Below are 19,102 nucleotides of genomic sequence, written 5' to 3' on the forward strand. Positions count from 1 at the left end.
TACAAAAGCAAACGATGAAAGCAATGGGAAGTTTGTCAGGTTGATTTATTATTTTCCTATGTATTGGCATTTTGAATGTGTTAAATTCCAGGATAACAGAAAAACTATTTAATAAACTAACATCACATACACTACAAATCATTTTCAATAAAATGTGACTTGATGGCGTGACCTTTGATCTTCTTTAAATGTGCAGACAGCAGTGAGACAACACTGAACTTCTTTAATTTGTTAGTTTTAACCGAAACACACTCATGTAATGATGTAGAGTTTATCAGTAGCATTAGCAATGGCGAAAACACGTTGGAATGAACACATGATCAATCAATTCCATCAATCCATCAATCACAATGCCAGTCTGAGCAACAGTTATAGACCGTTGTTGCTTTGTTATAATGTGTTAGACACGAGCAAACTCCAAGCCACAGCAGCACCTTCACTTTGTGTGCCCCTCTCACCATCACGCTGCTGCTTTATTTATTTATTCATCAAAATGTCCAGGTGTCTGAAGGGGACTCCACACAGGCACGGCCATGGCTCACTTAACCATGAGATTGAGTGGAGTATGAATACACACTGAATGAACTATTTTGATTACTTATTACTTAACCTTTAATGTATTCGGCCCCCCATTCTTTTTTCTTTTCTTTTCTTTTTTTTTTTTTTTGGGGGGGGGGGGGGGGGGTCCTGCTGACCCCCCCCATTCATTCTTCTACAACTCTCCTCCATAAATAAATGGAAAAATATTCACTGCCCTGGGCTACTGCTGAACTTCTCACTCTCTGCATCCAATTTGAAGCGAAGCTGCTGTGATGTCACCGGATCGTCCAAACAGAGAGAAAGAGGAAGGAGTAGAGGAGGAAGAGGAGGAGGAGGAGGGGAAAGAAAGAGAGAACAAGACACAAGAGCTGGCAACCTTCAGACCTCCAAGGTCACACTTCTTAACCCCGCTGCTAAAAAATCCAATAACACTTTATGAATGTTTTAGTTAGGAGTCATTAATGCAGCGGAGCATCTGTTTCGAAAAGAATACAAATGAGGTGCTGTCCTGCTCTGCACTTTCCCAGCCTATCCGACACACACACACACACACACACACACACACACACACACACACACACACACACACACACACACACACACACACACACACACACACACACACACACACACACACACACACACACACACACACACACACACACACACACACACACACACAATGTGCCTCTGGGCACAGCATCCTGATGTTCAGGGAAAACAGTGGCCCCTAGGACCTTGGCTGCACAGCGCTAAGCCCAAACCATCTCGTTGAATTTGACTGGCCGCATATTTAAAACCACTAGTCAGGTTAAACATCTGGCACTCCAGCTTCTAAGCTATGCAGCAACGCGGCTACAAACCATCATGCTGGCTCACATTAGCAAACACTGAAGAACAAAGAATGCGCAATCCAAACTCCACTTTTATACAGGTACTCAATGAATACACACAGACACACACACACTATAGATACTCTATTATATACACTAAGTGTGAGCCAGGCAGCTGAAAGAAACTTGGCTTCAATGTCAAGGTCAGCTGAAATATTCTTTGGTGAAATCATCCCAGAGGTTTTAGTGGCACAGGCTTCCAGCAGAGGTCTGAGTGCTGCAGACCTCAGAGTGGATTAAGTGGTAGACCTATATTTCCCCGATAGAACGGTCTCTCAAGCATAACTCAATACCAAACAGTCTCCGACACACTCTGCAAGCTACATGCTCAATCCGCTCGCGAGAAATAAATTCAATACAACACAAAGAAGGTCTGCATTAAAGAAAGAAAGAAAAAAAACAAAAAGAAGTGTGTGTGTATTGTGTGCTTGAACGTCGTCGCCACACAAAAGTGAGTCAGAGGGCCGGGCAGTTTAAATAAACCAACAGGGTTGCTTACCCTCCCATTTACCCGTGTGGGAGCTTGTGGTCACAGGAGAAAAAGGCCACGGGGAAGAAAGGAATAGAGGTGTCGCAGTGGCCATGATGATGATGGAGTGTCTACAAATATGACTCCAAACAGGGTCATTTTGATATGGCGGCAATACGCTAAGGCTGGCCCGTTAGCTCATGACCTTTTGAGTGTGACCTGTGGGGGAGGGGTTCACCCGCCAAGAGAGGACAGAGAGAAAGAGAGAGAGAGAGAGCTGTGCAGTGTCACGCCCATTATGACCCGCTAAAAACTTGGACCGCTCTCCGTCGAGGAGCCATCCATCATCGGGGCCTCTCTAATCAGCATGTTTGTCACTGTAACTAAACAGTGGGCTGAGCCACATTGCCACGCTATTGGCCCTGACAGGGAGAAATAAATCTGCTGCCGGCCAATGGGCTGCAGGCAGCCGACCGTGACAAGAAAGGTGACAGACTCCCGAGGTCTCAAGTAGTGCAAGATTAAGGGGAACTAGCCCAGACTCCGGGTTGGAGGAAACATTCGAACAGTTTTACTGGTCTTTAGCCAGCAGCCGAGGTCGGGGCTGCAGTGACGTGGGTGTTGAAAGTGAGAATGCCTTCGTCCACGTCTCGCACGAGACAGGTCCATTTGTTCAGTTAGGAGGAACTCCGGTTCTCTTTGTAAAAGGTAACAGATAGATGTTTGGTTCGCTTTGCCCGTGACATCTCACAAGTGCAAATCTCTTCTGTGGTGGTCGCACAGGATTAATTGTGGCACATTCTTCGGAAGGAAAACAGCTCTTTGTTAAACACGGCGGATGACGGCACCACGGATGTGTTAATATGATAGCACCACTGAGTCTTAATCAGAGACTATGTCTCCTTCCATCCTCTGCAATAGGAAAATGTGCACAATATACTTCAAAATACTAAATTCCCAAAAAAAACATTTACTTGCTTTTTTTACGGGAAAGGCCCCATTGAGCAAAATTGTCTCTTCTTTACATGCACATCATGTTCTGATGAAAACACTGTTCCGCTTACGAGGACCCCGTGCAGGAGAACCAGGCTTTTGAGCCAGCTTATTGTTGTTTTGTTTGGTTTTGTCTGGCTGCCTTGCTTACATCTCAGCGGGCGGGCTGTACACAGAAGCTGAAAAAGCTGCAGTTATTTGACCACTTGGAGCAGGAACCTTTTTTCCACAACAGCTAGCGGCCCAAAAAAGGGGGAAAACCAAGTTTTCCTGACGATGCAATGACGCTTACTAACAGCAGTTTGTAAAAAAAAAAAAAAGAAAAAAAAAATTTCTGGGAAATCTCAGGAAATCACAACTGGCACTGTTATTTTGAAGGTTTGATGGTTTACATCATAACATTGTACTTCTTGCTTTCTCCTCTTGTCTTCAACAAACTTGGCTTTCGACTGTGCGGTGCAGCACTGTATGGATCTTGGAATACTCACAAACACATATTTCACTTGCAACCCTGTGCTTACAGGCTGAAAACACTAATGCACATCAGTCCTTCCGCAGTCTGTCACGGCCTTGTAGTGTGCCGGGTTTTTACCCTCCAAAAACTCCATAGGAGGAAGCTGACAGTTCAACTTTCCCGGCACAGAGGAACTAAAGGTATGTGTGCAGAGAATTCATTGTTTAATAAATCCATGTTACAAAGAGGAATCCATCTTTAGAAGATGGTAAACAATGAATGTTAAAGGGAGAAAATGTACGTTTATGTTTATATTTAAAGGCATATGTAATAATGAAGATTGGGGGGGGGGGTAATGAGTCCCTCTTTCGGGGAAGGCCTCGTCCCAAAATATCATTTATGGCCCCAATGAAATTTGCCATGAATTCTTTTTTTTTTTTTTTCCTGTTTCTTGCGCCCTCTAACACTTACATGTACTTCCCTCCCACGCATGAAGGATTTTTTTTTAAGAGACCAATTACCTACCAAATCACGTGCTTGATGATTTTAACACTCATGGAGTTAAATACTCGATATGTGGATATCTGGAGAAAGTCTCGTGGTATATGTCAAGCTTTGTGCGAGCTTGACCAAAGATACTGTACCTGTGACAGACTCTTGTCCTTGTATCCCACGACACGTTAAATAAGAAGTGTGTTCTTTTTTAGCAGCGCTGGTGGTAACCCAGGATCACATTTCACCCCCTATGGGTTTTAGTAGTGGTGTTGGCTGCTTGCAAAAAGGAAGGGGGGGATGCATATACTCATTTCTGCAAAGTAAAATGACACTATATCAAATCAAGCATTTCCATATGTGTGCTGTTGCTGGTGTTATGGGTCCGGCAGTGCAGTAGGGGCTGGGCAGCAAACCAAAAGATGTGCTGTGCTCTCCAGCTAAGATGCAGACGGCTGCATTCTGTGATCTCTGGAGCCTCCTACTGAGAAAACACAGAAATTGTCCCTCAACTCCTATTAAACCACCCGAGGTCTCGATCCATCGAGGCATGTGTAGTCTAAAAGATTAGATAAAACATTTACTTATATCATAACACTGTGGATGTATGACATAACAGCGCCATGAAAATGTAGTCATAAAATCACTTTTTTTGCCAAAATAGCCCTTCTGCTGAGCAGCTGTAGCCACTGTTAATCAGGCAGTTAAACTAAGCTTGTGCAGACACAAGAACGGAGGGGGACAAGGGTGCACGGGTAAGAGAAACAGACTTACTTTGAAAAGTTAATAACTTCTACTTTACCATTAGGCGTGGGAATTCAGGCCATAAATTTCAAGGGCACCCCAGACTTGTCTGGAGGCCAGCTAAGATAATTGGGTGGTGTTCTGCAGCATTGGCCTTTTCTACTATAAGAGGATGTGTTTGGTGTATTAGGGAGCCACATGTTGTCAACCGTTGCAGATCCGCAGCAAAGGTCAGCACAGCCCTCCTGACTCCCATCAGAAGTTGTCTGTACGGGGCAGCACAAGAAAAGGAAAAAAAAACTTCCAGGGGACCATCTGTATAACCTAACATTTTCCAAGATGGCAGTCTTTTTTTTTCCCCCCTTTGTGGTAATAGAGACATTACCGCTTCCTCTTCCCATCTAAAAGAAATTGAATTAGCCACTTTGCCGCAGTGTGGGTCAATGGCTTAGGCAGTGGCCTTTTACTGGAAGCTCCCCTTTGCCAAGCTTGTCTTTACAGCCATAAATTAGTCCAGGAGAGCTCGGCTAAAACATGTCAGAGCCTAAACGAAGATTGAGTGATGAGGTCGAACAGGGGAGACTGAGGACCAGAAGCACTGGTCGAATGGAGAAACTCTTGTCCTGCACTCCCCCCTCCCTCGCTCCCTCCAATACCCAAAACAGAGAGGGAGGGGACCTCTCCTTCTCCAGTACATAAGTTGGCACAAGTTAGAGCTCAGGAAGTCCAGGAGACGCCTCTGCTTGCCCCGAGAGAGAAACCTAAAACCAGTGACATGGCCAATACATGTCATATTCTCTCAGTCAAAAATGGTTTATTTTCCAAGGAATTTCAACCTAAAACCTGTTCTTCATAATTATCCTGATTTGTTTGAAAAACCAAGGTGGATAGCTCTGCCCCTTTTGCCAACAAGAGACCACTGTTATGTTTCGTTGTTAAAAAAAAAAAAATCTTTTCAGTTTTCACGTTTCCAAAACAATGACAAAATGTCTTGTTTTGCTGAGGAAGTAGTAAATATCCAAAACAGTTAAGTCCAAGTCAAAAAATTCTGCAAATCTGTATAAAGAGACGGAACATGGAGGCACCAGCACGCACGCTTCGAGAGCAGCCAAAGTCGCATACACTCAGTCTGAGTTCCTGTGGGTGCTTGGAGCTTCTCCAGGTGCTGCTCTCCATCTAAACAACTTCAGTCACTGAAAAAGGCCAGAGAGAGCCAAGTCCAAGTGCTCCTTGCTCCTGGCATCATTACTACAGTTCTTACGGAGACGTTTTTATGTAAAGCAACAACAAGAATTACTGGACATTCTCCCAGAGTGGTGTTGAAAAGGATCGTAGGAAACACATTTGAATTTGTGCAACATAAGGATTTAAACTGTGTATAAAATCAGATTCTTCTCATTTCTCAAAGGACACACAAGTATCGCTTTTGTTGTTATTGTGATGTGCCCCGATGGTGTAAAACTGAAACTGTGACAGTGCAAACAAAGCTAAATCAGAAATGGCCATATTTATAAAAATGTCGTCAGCAATAAACTTACAAGAGCTTGACAGGTTATAACAGCAAATTAAGGACTACGTGATAATCAGTACACTATTATTCTGGTTCATGTACATATTATGGATATAAATTATATTGACATTAAATTAGTGAGCAGCCTATATATTAACAGATGATTTTTTACATAGTGTCATGTGCACCAGAGTCACTGAAAGACATGGTTAAAAACATTGCTAAAAATATTTAACACATTGTGTAGGACACGCAGCAACTCAATGTGGAGACTACAAACACAATAACTGTTCAAGCCTTTCTTTATAGTGAGTGTAAATAAAATGCCTATGCCTTTAGAAGTTCTCGTTCCAGCATTAGCACCAAGTTGGTGAGGCTTGGCGTGGAACGGTGGGGGCTGAAGGGGGGGCTCCGCTCTTCTGTTTAAAAAACCCTGAGGTATTAGGGTGGACTAATCTTTAAAAGGTTAATTTATTCATAGAGATTTTGACAGAGATGTATGGCCGAACCAACATCTCAGGCACCTCTTCCCAGAGGGAGACGACTTGTGCAGAGAACAGAGAGGAAGAAAGGGAGGAGGGGGAGGCGGGATGGAGTGGAGGAGAAGGGAGGGGGGGGGGGGGTAGAAAGATGGAGTGCAAAAGAGAGACAGAGTGGGGAGTCAACACGCTATAAACACAAACACATAATTACCTCATAGGGCCTGACAATGACTCTGGCCTTTAACCCGGTACACTTGGAGCTCCCCAAGTCTGTCCTTTGAGCTGAGCGAGGGAAATGTAAACTGTGCAATTTATGTGCTGCACACCATGTTGAAATACTAAAACCAGACCACATAATGTTCCTATGGGTTAGTCACAGTTAGTGTCCTCTTTTTTTGTTTGTTTCAGCAGGGTTCAAATTTACACACAACAAACAAGTACCAGAGTGTCAAATCTGTTCATTCAGATGTTACTATTCATCCATCCTACAGAACACTTTATCTAACCAGGGGTCATGCAACACTGGGATCAAGCCACCAAAACACAGAGAAACAATCACACACACACACATATTCACACCTATGGCTAGTTCTTCTTTCAGATACACAAATTACTTCAAATGCATGTTTTTTGGACCGGGGGAGGAAACCAGACGCGTGAGGAAAAGATGCATCGCCATACAGAAAGGCCCCTAAGCCCGGAATCAAAACTGAGATATTTTTGCTGTGATGCAAACGCTTTACACTTTATGCACATATTTTCACAAGGGAGTGTCTAATAATGTAGAAATAGGAAACAAAAAATAATTCAACAGTAGACAAACATTCTCAATGTAATGACTTAAGTATATCAACATAAATGAAAACCCTTACACACCAATTCTTCTTCCGACTAATACTAAAGAAGTTGTTTGGCTTTAAATTCAGCTGCTAATGTCATATGTGACCAGGATTTTTTTCTTTAATGAATGAAGCCAATTGGGATTAAGTCTGCCTTGCCTAGTTTCACATTCATTCACAGTGAGTGTGAGGAGCTCTGAACCTTCCCACAATGCAGGTGATACATGTCTACACTGTTCCTGAACGCCTCATACAGAACTCTCAGACTGCTGCTACACTGCATAGCGTGGTGGCCCATTTCTCTTGTTCATCCGCCGAAGGCCCTGTATCAAAGCACTTAGAATAATCGTGAAATCACTAATTTGAACCACATTCTGCAATTTCCACAGTCCCGTATTTGTTTCAGTTTTTATTAGTGCACTCTTGTGATTTTGTTCACGTTTTCTGCATTGTAGGCGTCATTGAGACTTAGTAAGTAAGTTTGTAAATGGTAAATGAATGTTTACTTGGACACCTCCACACATAAACAGGGAGGGATCGGCAGTAGAACCTTCAACTTTTTGATGAAAAGTTGATCCACTAACCTGGTCAATGACGTTATTAGTGTCATTTAAATAAAACAACAACCCAAAATCCCAAATGTAGGTTTTTTTAGACTTCAACTATAATACTTGTGTTCGCGACAATGGATTTTTTTTAAGCAGATGTAAACTTAGTAGTAAAAATAAGAAGCTTGAATCTTAAATTTGTCAATTTGACAACAACGTGAAAACCACATGAATCAGATGTGAAACAGAATCCATAACAAACATGGTTTATTTCTGAACTCACTTTTTAGATTACGCCTAAAAGGTGTGGAAATAACATAAACCACTGAGTTTTTGTTCTTTAATCAAGAACTGTGTTCACCCTGCAGATGCCGATAGCGTTAGTTTTTCCTCTCACTAAGCAATAAAGTACTGAACACTTGTAAGATGCTTTTCTGGTTAGTCCTCAGAAATATTTTTCTGTGACTGTTTCTACATGCGAGGTTTGGCAACAAAATGTATTAGAAAGTTGAATTAGTCTCTGTAATATTCCCAATAAATTAAGTTCTTATATAGGTGTTTAAATGAACTACCGGTAAGTAATAATTTAGGGTAAAAGCGTGGTGGGCAAAGGCATCCCCAGACCCTGATATGTTTCATGCTGAACCATCCCAAAAGGAGGTCTGCTCCACACCATGAAAACCACTAATTCAGATAACATCAGGCCCTGCTACACTATCATTCTGATGATTTCAACAAAACTCCACTCAACAATTCACTCAGGTGTCAACAACAACTTTTGAAGTAACAATTTCCTTCTGATGAGCCTCTAAGTGTAACAACACTTTGTCATGCATCGTGACAGTTTATGACCTTTGGAAAATTATATATAAATGCCCAAAGGAGTCTGCTTTTAAAGTAGACGGAGGCAGACGGCTGGTCTGAAACTGCATGCATACAAACCCTTCAGTCTGAGCTAAATGATGCTGAAAGCATAACACAGAGATTTTGGCCTGTCAGTCTTTTACAGCAATAGATTTTCTCTAAAACATTTAGACACTGTGAAAATAAACCTTATAGTCTAAACAATCAGGGCTTTAGCATAGATGTGAAAAAAGGATAGGCCAAAGTCTCATTCCAGAGAGAAGTCCAGGACTGTGAATCAGTGAGAGAGAGAATGAAGCGATGCCTTGTAAGACTTTATTTACATCTGTGGGGGTCTAAGACTCATCAGATAAATGCGCACTAACTCAGTTTAAATGCTGTTTAACCTGCAGAAAGCACATGGGAGTATTTGTTAGGATTTAAAATGGTAACTATGTCACTTGCTTAGTTCAGTGCTGGCTTGAGAAAACCCAAATAAATTTCTCCCATCAGGAGTGAATACACCTGATCTACCTCTCCAAGACATAACTTAATTTGTTCTGTGTTTGTGTTTGGGTGGAGGTGCCTACACATGCTCACAGTTCTACGTTGCTTAGTTTTCTTGAAATGCAAAATTGTTCCAATGGTTCTAAATATTTCATTTCGTTCAGCCAGTTATCATTATTAATGTTTTTCACGTTTTCCATTCGCGACCTTTCTAATCCCACCTTCACCATTTGGTAATGCATTGTGAAACTTCATAAATGCTGAAAATTGCATGTGGTCAGGTAGTGAGACAGTCAGTACGGGGGAATTGGGGGGAAAAGCAAAGACAGACGAGGCGTGCACATTTATAACGTTCACAAGTGATCAATACTGACATTTGACAGCTCTAATGTTAAGAGGGCCAGCTCCGGGCGTCAAGCAGATACTTTATGGCTTGAGAACACGCTGAGGCTAAACCATCAGTGTGTGCAATGGGCTGCAAGCCCAGCAGTGTTCACAAACACAAGAGGAAAGACTTAAGTTCTCCGGAGGAGCTACAACATTTGGTGACCATATTCAAAGCGAGGTTGTAATGCCAAGGTGTAGTCTTTAATCATAAATCATTACTGTACAACTATCCTGTGTATCCTTGACTTCCTCTGACCAGATAGGAACACTGAAAACGGTTTGCCTGACACTCTCACGTGGTTTAATTAGACCACATTCTCATTCTGTTTTATTAGCAGGCCGTTCTGCTGATGACATGAAGAAAAAACTCATCATCTCTCCCTAAATTAATAACCAGTGAAGTCCAGACTATCCATATGTAGTGCAGATGATTACAAATGCTCAAAAAGGAACAATTCAAATATGCGTTCACAGTGACATTGGCCATGGGATATAAATGGCCATTCTTAATTGAAAGTGAATATGTCTGAAAAACACTTGGTAAACACTTGGCAAATGGTACAGATGAATGGAAGTGCAACCATGTTGCGTGACGTCAGAACCACCTTGATGATTCTCAGAAACTTCTCCACATTCACGTGAATTTTTTCCCTACTATGAAGTCGGAAAAAAAATCCACAACCTAAATACCTATGAAGGCACTAGTACCTCTATTGTCTCTTGATTTGAGCATTGATCAGAAGATTTTATTGAAGAGACATTTAACATTTCATTGGGTTTAGAGGAAACCAAAAGATTAGGAACGGTCCCATTTCCTAGTTTATAACATTCATATTACAATAACAAACAAGCCACATGGTCGCCTGCAGCAACGCCATACAGCTGCGGTCAGAGATCAGAAAAAATACACACAAGCTCATTATCGCATGCATCAATCAATAGAGGGATTAAATGAAGCTCAGGAGGCGCAACAGATTTCCAAACTATTTCTGCAAATCTGCTATTGAGATCCAGCCGTCATTGTCATCTGCATTTAGGTTTTATAGATGCAAACTGTAAGTCTGTTTCACTGAAGTGGCTATGAATTAAGGCAAAAAACAAAAGATACAAACTAAACGGTCATTTTGAGGAATAGCAAACGAAACCTCCCACTCTCCTCATGGGATACCTCCCAGTTTGACCTCAGGCCTTTTCCCACTGGGAAGTGGAAGTACGCATGAGCTAAAGTTAAAATAGGATTGGGAAAAAAAAGAACAAGTGATATGTAGGATTGTGTGTGAAACATTAATGGCAGATCAATTTTAAATTAATATTTACATTGTAAAAATAATACAACGACAACGATGTGCAGCTGCATCACAAACTCTCTCAATCTAACCTTAGGACACTCAGCCATTAACAGATGTTCAGGTTTCTCAGTTCTGACCCCAGTGGTCCAGACTTTGGCCCAGACTATTAGGTGGAAAAGGAAGTGCGAACAAAAACTTAAATCCTCTTTCGCCTTGCCTCCCTCCTTCACCCAGACATTTACGGGCCATGCTGGTCTCACCCTCCCTGTCTCCCCAATACCCTTGCTCTGGGCGCATCTAATTGAAAGCGATCTTGGGGCTAAGAGAGTTCCGTTTCTTCTATAAGCCCTCTGCTGGGGGAGGCTCACATGGTCTCAATTACCCCCACCCCACCCTAGAACACTGGGTCCCCTCTCTCTATCCGTCTCACTGGCCTGCTCTTCTGCCAATGCACCGGCCCAGGCCCTTTTTCAGCAGTTTATGTTATTAAGCACACACTGCTGAGTTCCTGTCCTTCACAGGGGCCTGGAGATGTTATCTCCCCTGCTGCCGTATACAATTACCTCCAAAATATTCCATAAATTAGATTGGGATTGGCAATTCAGAATATAGAGGTGGAGGCTGAGGTGGTCAGGGATTGGCTGGGGATGCGAGGTTGAGGAGGTGATGGTGGCGGGGTCAGCAAAGCACAGTGGAAATAATAGCATGGGGGGGAATCTCCAGGTGTTTACACTGGATGGAGAACCACTGGGAGGTATGTCACTGGCAAGGTGAGGTTGAACAGAGAAGAGGTGGAGGGTGCTTAAGAGCTTTGGGATAAAGAGGTGAGGGGACCCAAATCCAGTTCCTATTTGGATAGAGATTCTTATAGAGGTGGAGTTAAATATCTAGTCTGAAAAGAGTTAGACTGGGCATTTATTGGGCTTGAGGGATTGTGTGCGATGATATGCATGCATCCCCCTCCTGTAATTAAACAAGGCTGTATTTGGACAAGTGACTTTTCAAGTCCCGGACAGCTCTGTCAATCCCCAGAGCATGGAGAAAGATTCTGAGCCAGGACATCCGTGGCCAATTAGATTAGGGGGAACCTGTGAGGTCTTCAAACAATGGGCTCTCTGAGGATCTGCAATAACACAAACATGGCCCCTGACACACAGCTCCAGCACTTCAAAAGGCCATAATGGGTCTTAACTGAGGCGCAAAAAGACACATATTAACAATCACAAATTATTTACACTGGCCCACTAACTGAAAACATTAATAGCACTCTAAATGGGAATATTAAAGAAAGTCTACTGAAGAGCTTGTCTTGCATGAACTGATGCAATAAGAGCACACTGATTCCACTGCAGAGTTGGACGTGTGTGCAAGCTTTTCCCTTCAGTTAGTGGCCAACCCCATGATCGCTATCCCATCTAAGCTAAACAGGGACTGAACTACATAGAACTCTGTTAAAATGCCACACAGAGAAACATCATTGCAGTTAACATGACAGACACATGGAGAGAAAGAGAGACAGGCAAAGACCCGATGATCATGCTTTCTGTGCTCAAGTAACCGTGGGCAGATTTTCAGCTAAGTTCAGTAAAGTTTGCATAAGAGAGAGGAGGGGAAATTGGGGCACTGGGTCTGGGTCAAGGGTTCAGCCTTAACCTTGGGGGCTTACTGATCTAAATGCTGTTACCGGCTTTGGTCCATGCATGGCTAATGTGGTACACTGTCCCTTTAATTATGGCTGACCTCCTTGGGAGCGAGCGGCACTTTAGAGAACTTCAAGATAAAGCATCTTATAATCCAAGAACGTGAAAGGGGGTTGAGTGAAATCATCAACTTGCTGATTATGTCTGTGTAGATTCAGGGCTGATTGAGTTGTAAAACTTTTCTGGGCTTTCAGGAGAATGGAAACAGAAGTTTTATGAAAGAGAACACAGTGACTGACGAGTTCTACAATCACTTAGATATCCACCATTAAGCAAACACACAAACTTCAAAATGCAAGAGGCAAGACGATGTTAAGGAAGTTCTGAGTGTCTGCTTGTCTTACATGTTTATATTTTTCTCCAAGACTACAACTATTCACAAATATTTGATGACAGATTCTTAAAAAAAACAGTTTTCTAAGATTTTGTAGTCACTATCAGCTTGACAATGGTATTATTGTATTATTGTATGGTACTTAAACCAGGTAGTGTGACCTCAGGCTGAAAGCAGCTCACCAGAGAGTCCAATCCAGTCTGCAGAATTAAAAAGAAAAACTTTCAATAAAAGTAAACTGCTATTTTTTAATGTGTTCACTGTGAATCATGCTGTTTTGCACAGGGGTAGCAGAAACAACAATACCAAGAACTACAAATTACCAGCAGATTGCTGTGAGATTTGGCAGTGAAATGTGAGCTACCTTTTTGGTAATAGAAATTACAATAAAGCGAATGCATCACATCCATTCTTTGTGCTCACATGGATGTTGAAGGCTGAAGAAATCGTGCAGCGCGTGAAGTGACAGGCGTTCACCACCACAAGTCTAAAGAGAATTACTGTGGAAAAGTAGCTTTTATATTGTGTCGAGTTAAAAAACTGCATTAAATGTGAATATTTTGTGGAAAATACTCATACTTGTTCGCACTAAAAACACACAATAAACCAACATGTTTTATAGGTTATCATGTTATTTCTTTGGTTTTGCTTTATGTGGCTCCGAAAGTAAAAAAAAAAAACAAAGTTTGACCTAGATCTTGACAATTATGGCAAGACATTGTTTGAAAGTCCAGTGATGGCCTGGTGATCTGTCCAGGCTGTCCACTGGCATCATCCATAGCCACAGAGTTCGATAAAGTAGAACCAAAGATGTCATTTCAACATTCATGATTGCCAATTACTAAAAGAATCTTATCAAAGGAATGTGTAGACTCACTTAAACATCTGCCAATTCCTAAAAAAAAAAAAAAAGTCCAAGCCTAATTTGGAATGAACAGCATCAGCAGCAAACAACATGTTGTGTTGTACCTACAATGTGTCAAATCAAACATGGCCCCTTTGTTCTCGTCCCCTCACACACCCGTCAGCTGCTGCAGCATTTTTTAGGGACAATCTGTTCTTTATTTGAGTTTCCTGATTCACATAAAATGCACAATGTTGAACGAGGGTGTTGCATTGGAGTCAAAATGGAGCCCCTGCGCCCCTGATGATAGGGCACCAACTCCTGATGTGGAGCTGCAGCCGCTGCCTGTGTTTGTCTGTCGTACACTCTGGAACATGTGGTTTTAGTTACAGAATGTTTTACTGCTCAACAATGTTTCTGCCTTGGAGCTCGGCACACTGCATAAAGACTACTTTGTCCCCTGATGCCCACACGGGAAGAGCCTACCTCACTGCACACACACACACACACACACACACACACATACACACACTACCACGTTGGTGACGATGACATCAGCAAGGCCACGGAGCCAATTTCGATAAAGGTGCCATTTCGCCCCGAGTCAGTTACACGTTGAACGCGCTTTAGCGTCCTGTACCTTTAATAACACAACCAAAAGTTTAAAAAATAATGTGTTCCCCACAACTTGTTTCCTTTCGGCCATTATTCAAGTTTAACGTCCAGCCTCCGTCTATCTCTGCTACTTACTGCAGCACCTCGTCTCTTTTAAAGCAGTGCGCAGCTCTCCGTGACGGATCGCTGGTTAAAAGCAAAAACAGACACGCTACTACACCATGTGCCCAGTGCTGAAACCAATAAAGATCAGACACAGTGAGTAGCACATTTAATAAAACATAACAATGTAACAAGTGGAACTACACATGTGCATATGAATGCAAATAAAACTTCTATATTGCACTGTAAATTATTGAATGGTAACAATGAGATCTCATCAGCCTATAATCCTTTTTGCGAAGGCGCGCAAAGTCAAGGGGGTGACAAGTGAACACATTTAATGTCACTAACACAACATCACACCTGCAGCTCTTTTCATTCGCAGCGGCCTTTTACAACAAGAAAATGTGACTGTGATCTCATGGCCGTGTTTGAAGGAGGTGATTAGCACACCCGCGAGTGCAAAGTGAAAGGCTATGGGCGACTTGGAGGATGTCTGGCATGAAGTCACTGCGGCTGTCACTTGGCAAACTCAACTCGTGTTCTTCAGATCCAAAGTGGTGCTCAACGCTGGTCATATGCATTGTCAGAGCTGATGCTGAAGGGCCACTTAACAGCTTCTACCCCTATGTTATGTTTATACTCCATTTCCCAGCAGCAAACCTGCCCTGGCCAGCAAAGCCTGACTAATACCAAGGTGGCACAGCGCAACACTTCATAAATAACACCATTGTCGCGTTTTCTTTCTACATTACTCCGCCTGCCGAACTGACATGTCAGCTGTCACTTTATTGAGGGACTGTTATTACACCACGAGCTGAAAGATAAAGTCAAATATGAGCAATATTGCGAGCGGAGTTGTAAAGAGTGCAGCCTGCGCGAGGCGAAATGACCGCATCGCTCAGTGTATGTACAGTTGACTGAACTGCGCCTGAACTGGAGTGGTAAACTCCACGTCTCCCCTCGCAGTTCATCACGGCAGCCATCTCATGCACAAACTATTTTGTGCCCACACCCTGAGGCAAACAAGGTGTGTAGTATTCAGTAGCCCGCTAACCCTGGACACGGGAACAGATGGCGGCGGGTCAAAGTAGAGCGAGATAGAGAGACAGAGAGAGAGACAGAGAGAGAGAGAGAGAGAGACATCCAGGAAATCTAAATTGTACCAAAGTCATCTCACCACAGTGACGAGCTGAAAGGTTCCGTTTCTCCAGCGTTACAGCTTCAGTGCACGGGTTGAACATGTTTGTCCAAACATCAGATAGTCAGAGACACAACGTAATCAAATCCTGGTGTGCAAAGTGAGCATAACAAGTGACTTCTCCTACTTGTTGCTCACGCAATAACATGGTGACAGTAACAGAATATAGGGCCTAATAGTTCGGTTTAACATTGAAGTATGTGTGCAATTTTGTAAGAGTATGACAAGACACGTTACCGGAAAGTAAACAAGGTTAACACTGTTGCATTTTGGAAATGTGTCTCTTACGTTCAGTCAGTGCACCTGATTGATGCCTTCGATTTAAAAATGTAAATAAAAGCATTATTTTGAAAAAAAAACCCAAGAAAAAACAATGTGAATAATTAGTCAGGATCAAATAAGTAAAGCATGTTCTTAATAAACACAAGCAGAAAAAAACAGGAAATGTGTTCGGTCTTCAACTATCCTCCAGCACGCCACCAGTAGAAATTTCCAAGTATTTCATAGAGGGCATGATGAATGGTTAAACCCACTGCAGATAATTTGAGGAAAGCAACAAACTAACGTCATAAAACAGGAACTTATTTGCCCTCTGGTGCTTGTCCAATTATCTAAAAAGGAAAATATACTTGAAAGGAGACAAAAGAGAGGAAAAACCTTCCCAACTTAGTCTGGCCATTTTAAAGCTTGTGCCTTTGATTAATTTTGTGCTTTATGAATGACTGGGTACTAATTGAAAAGAAGCAACTGCAGTCATGTGCGCCACTGCAGCCCAATCCCTGCTGGGATCAGACGTAGGAAGTAACTGGACTCATCTTTTGCGCCCGCGAGAAAGTGCTGCTGTGCAGATCTCTGTCGCCATCTTCTGGCAAAACTAAATACTGCTCTAACAAACAAAAGGACGCAGGAAAGCGCCAGACTAAATAAAGTTGGGATAAAATGTATCATGACATGGAAAAGACGTTTTACCTGTGTTGTGGAGCTCACACGGTGCTGTTTTATGAAATTCCATTAGCTGGTTCCTTAAAAAAAAAAACATAAAATGCAAAATATTAGGTCATTAATGTAAAAGAATCGAGCAAAAAAAAAGAAAAAAAAAGAAAGGAAAAATGCATTGCATAACGCTGCAGGATAATATTCAGATTTCCACTATACTGTCCCATTTGTGACCATTATGACACTTTCAATCACATTTATTGCAGCTCAATATTTTCATTGTGGTTTGACAATTTCACAAAGCATTAGTTTAAATCTATTGATTTGACACTTTTACCATTTCTTCAAACAAGCTAAATACCTGTATTGCCACCTTACATCTCTAAAGTCACACGTCAAAGTCGCGACCTCTAGTTTTCCCATATTGTGACTGACGATAAGATATTTGGACCATCTTTCTAGAAGAATCGTATTTACGGCTCTAAATTAAAAAACATATGTTAATCATATATTTTCTGTCAAACCAATAATGTATATTTCCAGCACCGCATATCTTTTCCAAAGGTAAACAGTAACATAATATTATCATATTGTGGAACTAAAGTTACCAAGAACGTTTACGCTTGAGGTGTAATATTGTAATGAAAATGATTTGATCACATCAGAGGGCTGCTGATGCAAGATCTGTGAAAGATAAGGTTGCTCGTTGGGCTCTGATGACTTTTCCTGTGTTACTGATGATAATTAACATGCAAATGAGCCCTTGGAGCAAAGAAAAGGAGGGGGGGGGCACTGTGGGTCTCTGTTAATAATTACTGTAAAACGTCATGGTTATAAATTAGATCTGTCTGGTGAGAGACAACACAGTAATTGGGGTTTTGACTAAATAACCTGCAATGTGAAAATGGAAATAACAATGGAGTCTGTCCCCATTTTTATGTCTGATCCCTGGGGAAGGTCAGCCATCACCGTTATAGTGAACAATCATTATTCTAAGAATACGATCTGGAGAAGGTTGATTTCTGTGTCACCTGGGCGAACACTGCCCATTGTGCTATTTTACACAAAAGGGACAGGAGAGGAAAGGAAGCTTCACTGGAGTGGAGCACTTCCACCTTGAAGCCCAGTTTGAGGCTCGGAAACATTACTGGGCTAAGTTTGCATGTTCTATCCGTGGGTTTGGGTCGTGCCACTGCGTGTGAGTGCCTGTGTCTCTGTGTTTGCCCTCTGATGGACCGATGACATGTCCAGGTTGTACACTGCTTTCGTTCATTGGTAAATATAAGAAACTTTTCAAATACAAGACCGATTTCTATCAGTCATAAAATAGAAATAAACCAATAAATATGACATTTCACAAACAGAGTAATCGAGGAGTGTTGTCCTTGGCGAGTGAAGTCATTTGCTGCGATGCACATCAATGCATCTAATGTATGAATTAAGATTCAAAAAATATTTTATTGGGCATTGCACAGGAAGATTCAAATCTCAATGCTCAACTGCAGACAGGCAAGGTTTGCGTCACGAAGTGCATCCAGTGAAAGACTTGCGTCAAATAAAAACACATGATGGCTTCTGAAAGCCCAGACACTCCTTAAATAGCACTGCACAGGAAGATTATGTGACATTTTGTGCTCCAACAATCTCAATAAACAGTTACAAGATAAAAACATATACTGTACATCAATGAAGATTTCAAAATGTTTATTATTTGGATTAAACTAGCTTATATAGTTTGTAGTATCCATGAAGCAAATCAATTTGGCCTCATAACGATACATCTTGTCCATCCCCAAATCACATTTTACACATCCCAACGTTTTTAGACTTTTTCTTCACAATGTCATCTATGACAGAAGCAACAACTGAAATAAACAAACGTGTGGTTTTCTTTGCAAGGATGAGAGATGAGGACTGACTTGTAGCAGAGGAGTGGGACTAGGTGAAAACTGACTTTCATTTTGCCTGGACTGTGTGTGTGAAATAGTGAAAATATTTGAATATCAGATATGGAAACTGTCGTGAAAAAAAAAAGCAGACAGAGATTTGACTAAATCATGATTAACGTTACATAATAATTTATTTTAAACCGGTTCTTGAATTTTAACGGTTTCAATGCGTTTGTTTAACAACAAAATCGAAAACATGGTTAAGTATAATTCCTTGAAATTTATTTTTATTTCAATTCAAACTGATTAAGACAACAATATTGTCAATATTTTTGTATTTGCAAGTGATCTCTGCGTGCATCAACACGTTAATTATATTGAGGAAAACATTGCAGAAATGTGTTAAAAAGTTAGAAATGTGGTCCACTGATCACAATGTCACAAGCAAAAAGTGTACTGAAAAGGTATGTTTTCTTGACTAGTTCTCTTTC

This window comes from Lipophrys pholis, assembly GCF_963383615.2.
Source record: "Lipophrys pholis genome assembly, chromosome: 8".
Lineage (NCBI taxonomy): Eukaryota > Metazoa > Chordata > Actinopteri > Blenniiformes > Blenniidae > Lipophrys > Lipophrys pholis.